This window comes from Oryctolagus cuniculus, chromosome 5 (assembly GCF_964237555.1).
Source record: "Oryctolagus cuniculus chromosome 5, mOryCun1.1, whole genome shotgun sequence".
Classification (NCBI taxonomy): Eukaryota; Metazoa; Chordata; class Mammalia; order Lagomorpha; family Leporidae; genus Oryctolagus; species Oryctolagus cuniculus.
The window spans coordinates 49003666-49016015 of NC_091436.1; the positions used below are offsets into that span (position 1 = coordinate 49003666).

At 37.3% G+C, this 12350-nt stretch overlaps 1 protein-coding gene across 7 annotated transcripts in view; it reads left to right on the top strand.

The window, feature by feature from the left end:
- Positions 1-12350, top strand: part of TBC1D32 (TBC1 domain family member 32) — a 250914-nt gene that overhangs the window by 168263 nt on the left and 70301 nt on the right. The window lies entirely within an intron of this gene.

Consider the following 12350-nt stretch of genomic DNA (forward strand, 5'->3'; position numbering starts at 1 on the left):
CTTGGAATTTTCTCACCAGTCACTCTTAGCCTCTTAGGGTTTCTAATGAGAAGTCATCTGTAAGTCTAATTGGAGAGCCTCAGAAAGTAATCTGATGGTTCTATCATGCATATTTTAGATTAGTTTCTTTATGATTTACTGTTGAAAGTTTGATTGCAATGTATCATGGTAAAAATCTTTTCTCGTCATGTCTATTAGGAGTTCTATGTGCTTCCTGTACTTGGATATCCTTTTGTTTCTCCAAATTATGAACATTTTCTGTAATTATTAAACTAAATTGTCTTTCTAATCCATTCTGTTTTTCCATGCCTTCAGGATCTTCTAAGATCCATATGTTGGTTTATTTGATAGCATCCTATTAATCTCTACCACTGTTTTTAAGTGTTCTAGTTTCTCCTTCTCCTCCTTCTCCTCCTCTGCTCCTTCCCCTCTTCCTTCCCCTCCCCTCATCCTATGACTATAAAATTTCCAAAGATTTGTCTCCTAGGTCAGTTATTCTTCTACCTCACCAAGTCTGTTAGGCTTTCCTCCACATTTTTATTTCATCTACTAAATTCTTCATTTCTAATATTTCATATTGACTTGTCTTTAACATCTCAATTTTATGAAAAATTTACATTCACATCACGTATGAATTTCTTTAGTTTGTGGATTTCTTTCTCATTGCCTCTGAGTACTCCCCTGATTAATCTTTTGATTTCCATTTCTGGCCTTTAATCAGTCTCTTCATCTTCACATTCTAATATTGAATTGTTGTTATATTCTCTTGGAGGCTTCATGTTGTCTTCCATATCTTTTCGTATCTTTTTTCTCCACTTTCTGCATTTATTTTTAGGCATTAGTGGAAAATTTTTTTTAACTTCTGATGGCTTTTATATTTGCACTGTTCCTCTGTGGCTTAGTGGAGTGCCTGCACTTTCATTGAATACCCAGATGTGTGTGCTGGTTTTGGCCAGGGTGCTCTTTCAGAGCTCCAGTGTGGGGCAAGTCTCTAGCCTTAAACCCAAGTATTGATCAGCTCTGTTTACATAATCACACCCTCACCACCTCTCTTCCAGGGTGTTCAATACCCAGGCACAGTGGGTGCAATACTCATCTGTGCTACCAAAAGAACCACACAAAGGATCCATGCAGTCCTCAGTGTGAGCATAGGTCCTACTGCAATGATTCACTCCAAGCAATCAGAAAGCCCTGAGCATGTGGAGCTGCCACTGTGAGTGCCCCAAGACCCCACCATACCTGGTACCCTCCCAGACAGCCTTGGTGTTCCTACATTCCCAGCACACAAGGAAGGCTCCCACAGTCATGGGGCACCGAGGATACACTCTACCCAACTAGTCCATATCATGCACAGAGAGGTGTGGACACTCCCAGAGTCAGCTTCCTGTGAGTGCTCTGCCTAGGCAGTTTGAGCGCCAGAGCCTGTGATGTGTTGGGAGGCTTGGGGCACCCCACAATCATATGTGGGTGCCCATCCTCTCATCAATCCTCCTGGCCAGACTTAGGTGTCTCCTCTTGGCTGGTTGCTGGACACAAACACAAGTTCCTGAAGCTATTACATATGTCCAAAATGGTGCCTGCCCTCTCTCAGGCAGTTGCTAGGTGCCTTTGTCAGGCAGAGGGCAACAGAGAAACATGCCCCTTTTCCCTCTAGATTGACAGATACCCTGTTCCCCACAGAACTCCAGGCCAGACTCCCACCTGCAGCTATTTCGCCAGTGGCATGGGCTCCTGCAGTCTGGGCTTACCTCACTCTCCAAAACTGGTGTTGAGGCTCTAGGCTGCTGGCTTCCTGTGTTGTGTTCATGCTTGTGCTGCATGTCTACACCCTCCACATAGATACACAGCATCCCCCTTCCTTCCGTGGAATTTCCACTGTAGTGTTCTCCCTAACTATTCTTTGAGATTGCACTATCCCAACTTTTTTTTTAAACTATCTTCCCCTCACCTAGAGCAGTATTCTTCCTCCCTATTCAGCCATCTACTTCATTCCTTTTTATGGTTGCATAACAGTCCATTGGTTGGATACGCCATATTGTATGTGTGCACTAATTTGACACTTACACTGTTTATACTTTTTCTCTATTATGAAAATGCTCCTATAAATTCATGCGCAACTGTCTGTGTGAACATGTTTTCATTACTCTTCAGTGTATACTACCCCAGGAGTAGAATTGTTTCCTTCATCACATTTCTTCTTACTTGTATTTCCCTGGTGACTAATGATGTTTTTCCTTTTTTCATTTGCTTATTGGTAATTTGATATTTTAATTGGAGAACTATTTAGGTACTTTGCCCATTTTAAAATTGATTATATGTTCTAATTTTTTAAAATTACTTATTTGTGGGGCTAGCATCATGGTTTAGTGGGTTAAAGCCTCAGCCTGCAGTGCCAGCATCCCATATGGGCACCAGTTTGAGTCCTGGCTGCTCCACTTCCAATCCAGTTCTCTGCTATGGCCTGGGAAAGCAGTAGAAGATGGTCCAAGTCCTTGGGCCCCTGCACTCATGTGGGAGACCTGAAAGAAACTCCTGGCTCCTGGCTTCAGATCAGCTCAGCTCTAGCCGATGCGGTCATCTGGGGAGTGAACCATTGAAATGAAAGACCTCTCTCTCTATGGCTCTATCTCATGTATATAACTCTGTCTTTCAAATAAATAAAAATAACTCTTTAAAAAAATAAAAAATAAAAAAATTACTTATTTGTGAGGCACAAAGAGAAATAGAGATATAGACAGAACTGCCATCTGCTGGCTCATTCTCCAAATGCTGTCAACAGCTTGGGCTGGGCTGGGCTAGAGCATAAGACAGGAGTTGAAAGAAAAATTCAGGTTGCAGACATCCGTGCCCAAAAATCCAATTACTTGAGCTACCACCACTATCTACATGGTCTACATTGGAGGGAAGCCAGAGTCAGGAGTTAGAGCTGATCAAACCTATACACTCCAGTGTGGGCTGCTGGTTTATCAACTGTTAGGCTTAACAACCCACTTCTAGTTATTTGTCTTTTGTAATTTAATTGTAATAATGCTCTGTATCTTCTAGATATAAGCCCCTTATCAGATACATTATTAGAAAACTTCTTTCATTTGTAATATCATTGGTTTTATGACTACAGGGCTTTGCTCTTGATGTTCCATTTTCTTGCCTGCTAATTACTGGTCTTCTCATAGGTAGTTCCTTCTAAATCTTTTCATCTTTTATTTTGAAAAAATATTATTTATTTGTTTGAAAGAGTGACGGAATGAGACCAAGAAAGATATCTTCTATTTGCTGGCTCACTCCTTCAAAGGCTGCAACAACTTGAAAAGTAGGTGACCAGGTTGAAACCCCAAGAACCCAGAATCCATCCAGTTCTCTCATGGGAGTGCCAGGGGCCTCAGGTACTTGGGCCATCGTGTGCCACTTTCCCAGGTGCATTAGCAGGAAGCTTGATCAGAAGTGGAGCAGCCAGTACTTGAAGCAGCAATTAGATATTTGATAAAGTTTTACTAAGCAGTCGCTTAACTTGCTGCACCACAACACGTACCCCTAAGTCTTTGACCTTAGTCCGTATATCACTTCTTCAAAAAATCTATTTCTACCTTATCTAAAATATTTCTTCCTCTCTATTTTCCCTCTGTGGACCCTTGTTTTTTATCTGTAACAGCACTTATACCTTATAGTGAATGTATATGTTTGTTTACTGTTGACTTGGAGTGTAATCTCCACAAGGCAAAGGTGCTGTCATAGGTAATAGGTAATTTACATTACATATGACCTAAAAGTTTGCAATATTAATACTTTAACCCATTTTTTTCATAATTGAAAAAAACATGCTCAGCCCATTTTGGATTATTTCAAATTCAGTCTTTTATCATTTCAGTATCTTACTTTATTTTTTCCTCCATCTCCATCACATTTCTTTGTACATGATAGGAAACTGATTTTCTGCTTGGTAAAGCATTGTTTTTCAAATACTAAATAAAAGAGTAAGTTCTGTGGTGATAATCATTTCTTTTAATGGAATTTACCAAATAATATTAAAATCTTTAGAGTTAAGTTGTTCAGGTATCTTTTTTAGTCAGATATTTTTACAGAATTTTTGCCTAAGTAGTATTTCTTTTTTTGACAGGCAGAGTGGATAGTGAGAGAGAGAGACAGAGAGAAAGGTCTTCCTTTTGCCATTGGTTCACCCTCCAATGGCCGCCGTGGCTGGCGCACTGCGGCCGGTGCACTGCGCTGATCCAAAGCCAGGAGCCAGGTGCTTATCCTGGTCTCCCATGGGGTGCAGAGCCCAAGGACTTGGGCCATCCTCCACTGCACTCCCTGGCCACAGCAGAGATCTGGCCTGGAAGAGGGGCAACCAGGACAGAATCCAGCGCCCCGACTGGGACTAGAACCCGGTGTGCCGGCACTGCAAGGCGGAGGATTAGCCCATTGAGCCACGGCGCCAGCCGCCTAAGTAGTATTTCTTAGTACAAGTTAGGTAAGGAAAGGAGAGTGTCATATAGGATTGAAGCAAATTCTAGTTACAAGTTATTCTTCACAGTTTATGAATGTTCTACTGTCAGTGAATTCAATTTATGTCTTAAATCATTGGGTTCTATATATCAATCATCTACAAGAATCATATTATGTTCTTAGATAGAGATCATAAGTTTAAGCTACTATATTACTTCTATATTATTTGCTTAGCATCCACACTTTATATTAATGAAATTGTGATGCTTTTGTCAGTAAGGAAAACAATACCAACAATAGATAAAATTTCTTAGAAATGAGGTCATAGAACAAGAGTACCATAGTCTGAGTTTGTAGAGTTAGGCAGTTTTCAGTGAATAATAATAACAGTCACGAATTGTGTGGTTAAATTCTTAAGATGCCAAGTTTTTCTCTTCTCTTTCTTTATTTCTTTCTTTGCTAACTCATGTCAACCACTTCATGACAATTTTAAAACTTAGTGAAAATATTTTCAATTGTTTTTCATAAAAGATGTTGAAATTTAACATTTGCACCCACCACAAATATTTGTTATTTTGTCACTAGAACTATACTCCTAATTTATCGAGACCATTTTCATTACTCAGTACTGATTTTGTTCAATAAAATTTTCCTATTAATACTGGGTTTTACTCTAGTCATTGGTGCTACGTCTTGCTGTTGCTTACTGTCTTTTCAGAAATTAAAGCTATGTCCATGTCTTTGACAGATTGTCCTCACTTCTTTTAAATTTACAAATGGCTGACAATCCACTATTTTAATTATAATAGTAAAGTATTACAATTGGAATATTAGCTACATAGCATGTAGAAATGAACTTTTTCAAAAAGAAAGGAGAGAATGAGATAAACTATAATTCAGCTACATTTTAACAAAATAATGAAAATCACCCAATTAACCAGCATCTAGAATATATTACCTTCATGGACAGTTTGATATATTAAAGAAATTAGGATTATCACTTTACCCTCAATCAACCAAAAATTGAATCTCATAGACATCACTGTAAAAGTGCTCTGAAAAATAATGTTACTATATAAAATAAAATGTAACATGATAATGGATACATTGTTGTTTTCTCTCATTTTTTTTTAATTTGACAGTTAAACAGTGAGAGAGAGGGACAGAGATATTGCTCTGATTTTAAACACTTTTTGTATCCATACACATATAGTTAGTCTATAAATATTTTTGGTGATGAATTCTCCCTTTTATCAGTACTTCTGTGTCAAGTCAAACATTTTCTCATTTTTTTTCTTTCTTTATTGTGTCTAACCTCAGAATTAAGATTTATTTTCTGCAGATAAAGGTAATTGACTTTTATTTGACATCAGCCTGTTACCTAAGGAGAGTGGAGGTATGACTGAGTTTATGGTTTCCCTCCTGCGTAATAAATCTTGAGCTGCAGCTGTTGAGATACCAGCTTTAAAAATCAGAATCTTTTCTTTTGAATAGTAAGAGTTTATTTTTGTGTATTTTTACCATCTTGTTTGAAATGTAGCTTTTTAGGTACAGGGGAATGTTAAGAGACTACTAATTCCTCCTTTTTTTAAAATTTTTACCTCTCATTTCTCCTATTGTAAATGCTCTATTAAATATTTTTAAAAAGTAGAAATGAGGCAGTAAATCAAAAGGAGGGAATAATCTATGTAAAATGTGCAAGTCGTCTCTTAAAAATGCTGCACAATTGCTCAGAGACTGCTAAAAATGTATAAACTCCCAAATATAGACAGAAAAGTACCTATATTTCTTATGTTTGTTCTGTGTTCATTTCTCTCAGGGATCACTCCATGGTCTTTCCTTCCTTATCATAATAAGAATGAAGTGAAGTGATAACCATATCAACTTAAATTAAAAAGTAGGATATGGTGAGCGGAAAGCAAATATTTCACAAATAAATTTCATGATAATAGAAGACTACCAGAGTTCAGCTTAGGAATTTAGGAATTTTTTGCCTAGGAATCTTATGTTTATGAGATCTTCCATTTATTTTGTGCCTTTCAAAGAAACTGTTATGATACTGCATATAAAGATGACACTTGGAATTATTGATTGATATCACAGGAAATAATTATTAAATTTTCTGTGTAAATAGCATTTATATTGATACTACATTTTTCTTCTCTTTGAAATTGAAGTTCTTGGGGAGTGGGAGACTTGTGGCATAGTAGGTTAAGCTTCTGCGTGCTATGCCAACATCTCATATGGGTGCAAGCTCTATTCCTGGCTATTCCACCTCAGATCCAGCGTCCTGCTAATATGCCTAGGAAATGCAGTGGAAGATGACCCTAGTCATACCAATGAAGGTTCTGAATGTATATTCCTTAAAAAACTTTACCATAATATCATCATTAGGGTGCTTGCAAGTTCTGGTTAGGTGATTCTCATAAAGCATACTGACACAAAGCTAGATTATATAGCCAACTGCATGTCTGGGTTATGTGTCACATACCGTCAAATATGTGGTCTGTTATTCACTGAAACCTCATTATACAGCCATGACTGTATATGTAGGATTTTGTTTGCATTTTCTTAAAATCCTTAAAAATACTGCTTTTAAGTCTTTGCTAATTATTAGTTGTTTGGGAATTTGTTTCTATTAATTGATTTATCTGTTGATTGAAGTCACGTTTTTCTTTTGTCGTTTGTAAGTTTTTTTTAAATTAGATATTACGCATTGTTAATTTTAAGTTAAGGTCTCAATTTCATTGAATTTAAGAGTAGTGGGATTTTTTTTTTTTTTTTTGGCAGCAGTTGAGTTACCTGTGGATCATCTTTCAAGTACTGAATTTTTTGTTCGTAGAATTGCCTCTACTTTAATACTGATTTAATCCCATTGTTAAGGTGTGACCTTTCTTGTAATCTTATGGATTACCATGGTAGTTAACTAGTATTCTTTGTTCTATGGAACTTGGACATCTCCTAGCCTTCCATGAACTCTTGGAATAATTCTATTTATGGCTTCTAGCGATTCTGTGCCTAACTTTGTGGATTTTCACCTCTCACCCACACAGCTGATGATTCAGCAACCACCCTGACAAAGAATTCTTTCTCTCTAATATCCTGATCCACACATTTTAGCCTGTTCAGGTTCTCTGAAGTTTGACTTCTGTCTTCTCATCTCAGAAATTCCCCCTGATTGCATAGTGATTTTCCAAGTGCCTCCAGGTAGAAAACAGGGCCAAGAGTAGAGCTCAGCCCATTGGCTTCTCTTTTCTGAAACATTGTAATCCTGCAGTTCCCATTGGCTAAAGTTTGAAAACAGTTGTTTGATGTATTTTATTTTTATTAGTTGCTGCTTGTTTAAAAGAAGAGACTAAATTCCCAGTTCTGCCGTCATGGCCATAAGCAAAACTCCATTTAAATCTGCTTCTCCAGTTTCACCTCCCACCCCTGGTTATAAAAGTAGAAGTGCAGGCTAGTGCTGGGGCATAGTAGGCTAAGCCTCTGCCTGTAGTGCCAGCATCCCATATGCCCACCAGTTTGTGTCCTGGCTGTTCCTGATCCAGGTCTCTGCTGTTGCCTGGGAAAGCAGTGGAAGTTGGCCCAAATGTTTAGGCCCCTGCACTTGCCTGGGAGACCTGGAAGATGCTCCTGGCTTCTGATTTGCTCTGGCCATTGAAGCCATTTGGGGAGTGAATCAGTGGATGGAAGACCTCTTTCTCTGTCTCTCTTTCTCTCTGTAACTCTGCCTCTCAAATAAATAATTAATATCTTTAAAAAAAAGTAGAAATCCCCCATGTCAAAATTTTGGGAAACATGGAATTCTGTGTATCATTCATATTTATTCACATCATTGCCAGTTTGGAGTTGCTGTCTACCTACATATATAGCATTGAGGAACTTCATTTCCCCCTTACCTCATGTCTCCACCTCAGAGAACCTTTGTTGGAATAACACCACTGCCCACTTTCTGGCCTTCAGCATTCATGCTTTACAAAGTTAAGAGGGATAAGTGATAAGTGAATTTGAGAGAAGTATTTTCAAGCCAAGTGTACTGTTTGTTTACTTTCCCACATTTTTTACAACAAGCAGTCTGAAGATGCCTTTGGTTGTATGTCTTTTTCTATTACTAAATAGGTTTTTTTCAGTGTAGGGAAGATATTTGGAAGATGATGAGATAGTAGATTTAAGCAGTGTTGCCTGATTTATCTGTTTCAATACTAACATTGATATTTTGAACTCTTTTTGTCTATACCCATCTATTTCTCAGTTTGTCCAAAATTCGGAGGAAGAAATAAAGGAATTATTTATTCTTTCCCTGAAAACCAGTGATAACATAGGCATACATGTTTTTCAGCTAACATTATATCAGATCACTAAATATTTGTTAGTATGAGAAATGCAAATTCAAAAATTCACATTAGTAGCTATAGAGAAACTATAACCAGAAGTATATACAGTATACAAAGCTGTTTGAGTTTCTTATTTACCCTATTTCCAGTCAGCATTTGTTTATTGCTTCAAATCCAATTTCTAGGTATTCAAACTAGGTCCTTCAACCCCTCTGTGAGCTGGTACATTTTGTTATATACAGCTGCTGTTCCAAAGCTATTTTACAAGTACAGTGCCTTTTGTTATTTTCTGTAGAATGTGATCATGGAAAAAGCAAACTAGGGTAGTGATGTGTGAAAGAGAGGAAGGTAAGTAGAGGGAGGAGAAAAATTGAACAGATTTATAGGTGACAGATAACTTATGAAAGAGGTTATATAGATGTACCCAATTGAATTAGGTAATAGCATCCACAGTTTGAGGGAGATAAAAAGCAAGATTTCACATGGACAAAAGAGAAAAAATGGACAAGGAAACAAACACAGAGAAGGAAAAAAATCTCTGTAGTTGCCTGTACAGTCATGATCCACTAGTGATTCTTACCAGCTCTGGGTAATTCTTAGCAAATAAGTGCTGTTAATATTCTATATGGAAATAATGAAAATTCAGTTTCACTGCTGTTGGAGTACATCTTTATGTGATTCTTACCAAGATACATTTGTCATTAAAACTGTTTTGTAGCAATAACATAACTTTCAATAAAATTACCAGTGTTATTGATGTTTCCTGAGTTTACATTAAAAGGTTAAGTATTTTTTATCAAAAAGGATCATTTTCTCTGATATAATCAGTTTAATAATTTTTCTCTAGTTACTCCATCAGTTGAGGCTATTTGTGCAATTTTTTTTGTAACATTGTGGTCTAGATATTTAAAGGTAATATATTAGATTACCACTAAATATCAAAATACACATCTTTTCAATAGACCAATTTTGATTTATGCATATGTATTTAAGTGTTCATGCTTTCTGTACTATCTGTATATTTGTGTGTGCATTTGTATGACAGAGTATATATATATAGCTTAGATATGAGAGGACTTTTGTGTGCTGCCAAATGGGAAGTATTTACATAAATTAGATATACTTTTTATCTGTTAACCATGGGAGCTATTTAAAAATATGTAGCACTTTTAGGGCTAAATAAAACTGGAATTTAGATCATAGGAATGATATACCTTGATAACATTATTATCTTAAAAGATGTATTTATTTACTTGAGAGGTAGAGTTACAAAGAGGAGGAGAGACAGAGAGGTCTTCCATCCACTGGTTCACTTTCCAAATGGCACAAAAAATTAATAAATTATGAAAATGTGATTAAGTTATGTGGCCAGAGCTGGGCTGATCTGAAGCCAGGCACCAAGAGCTTCTTCCGGGTCTCCTATGCAAGTGCAGGGGCCCAAGCACTTGGGCCATCTTCTACTGCTTTCCCAGGCCATCAGCAGGGGACTGGATTGGAAGTAGAGCAGCCAGGACTCGAACTGGTACCCTTATGGGATGTTAGGACCACAGGTAGATAGTTAACCTGCTACGCCACAGCACCAGCCCTAGTAATTTATTATTATTATTGTTATTATTATTATTAAGGATTTATTTATTTGAAAGGCAGAGTACAGAGAGGCGGAGGCAGAGAGAGAAATCTTCCATCTGCTGGTTCATTCCCCAAATGGCTGCAATAGCCAGAGCTGGGCCCATTCAGAGCCAGGAGCCTGAGGCTTCTTCTGGATCTCTCATGCAGGTACAGGGGCCCAAGCACTTGGGCCATCCTCTATTGCTTTCCCATGCCATAGCAGAGAGGTGAATAGGAAGTGGAGCAGCCAGGTTTTCAAACCCGCTCCCATATGGGACACCGGCATTGCAGGTGGCAGCTTCACCTGCTATGCCATAATGCTGCCCCCCCCAATAATCTTATTATTATAATCTCTATGTGTGTGTGTATACTTGCACCGTGTGTGTGTGTGTGTGTGTGTGTGTTTCCTTAGCCCCCTTTCATCCATGGGTTCACTGTTCATGATTTTAGTTACCCATAGTCAATGATTCAAAAGCATTAATTGAAAAATTCCAGAATTAGGCAGTTCCTAAGCTTAAAATTATCCAGTATTTTGAGTAGTTTGATAAAATCTTGGATTATTTTGCAAGACTTTAATCATGCCTTTGTCCAGCATATCTAAATTAGATGTAGATTAATCACGTAGTAGGTGTCTTCATCATCAGATCCACTGTCACAGCATCACCATATGTTGTTCAAGCAAATCTTGTGGCACTTAATAATGCCTCCCAACTACATCAATAATAATACTGGAAATTTTATTTCAGAGTATTGTTGTAATTGTTCTCTTTTATTATTAGGTACTGTTAATCTTGGCTTGCCCAATTTATAAGCTAAACTTTATTGTTGTTATTATGTATGTGTAGGAAAAATATGTTTTTAAAGGGTCACTACTATTTGTAGTAAACTATGAAAATGTGAGTAAGTTATGTGTGGAGGATTAAAAGATATAAGTTATTCTGACAAGATCTGTACAGTATTCTCTTGGTCTCAACTTCTCATCCTTCAAAATATGGATGTTTCCTTTCCTTCCACTATAGGTAGAATGTCTTTCACACAGGGATTTCATCTTCCACTTTAGAAACAGCACAAAGTTCAAGAACTTTTTTGCACCTCCACTTTTTCAGTAGTTTTTAGTTTACTCAATATGCAGGAATAGTATATTTTTACCACTTTGTAAATATAAGTTTTACCAAGAAGAGAAGCTGAATTATTGGCTAGAGATTTTTATATTTATGCTTTCTTTTTTTTTCTGTTTTAAAAAGGTTTGTTTGTTTATTTGAAAGGCAGAGTTACGAAGAGAAAGAGCGGGAGAGAGGAAGAGACCATGACCTTCCATCCACTGCTTCCCTTCCCAAATAGTTGCAATGATGATTGCTTTGCCAGGCTGAAGCCAGGAGCCTAGAACTTCTGGGTCTCTCACATGGGTGGCAGGGGCCTAAATGCTTAGGCCATCTTCTGCTGCTTTCTCAGAGCATTAGCAGAGAATTGGATTAGAGGTGGAGCTTCTGGGACTTGATCTGGTGTTTAGATGGTATGTTGGCACTGCAGGCAGTGACTTAACTGAATACCTCACAACCCTGAACCCTCCTTTTTCATTAGAAAGATACAAATAAAATTGTCCTTGGATCTACCTGTTGGATGAGTATAATGTTCATGTCAGTCTGGGTAATAAAATCTTCAGGTTCACACTATCAGAAACTCAGTAATGAACCATGTTCCTATAAGAAAAAGACTATTCAAGAATTGTAATTACAAATTGACAATATATTCTGTTACTTTTTAATGAATAATCCATTTTTATGAGCTTTTAATAAGTGTAAATATTGATTGATGTTATCAGATGTAATTGCAGAACAGTGTGTTTGCCTTTGAAAGCGGTATATACTCTCTACTTTTTCTGGAATTGCATTGTTCACATATTTAGTATTAATACTTATTTTTCAGCATGTCTAGCATGTCCTGTTATAACGTGTCATCTTTCTA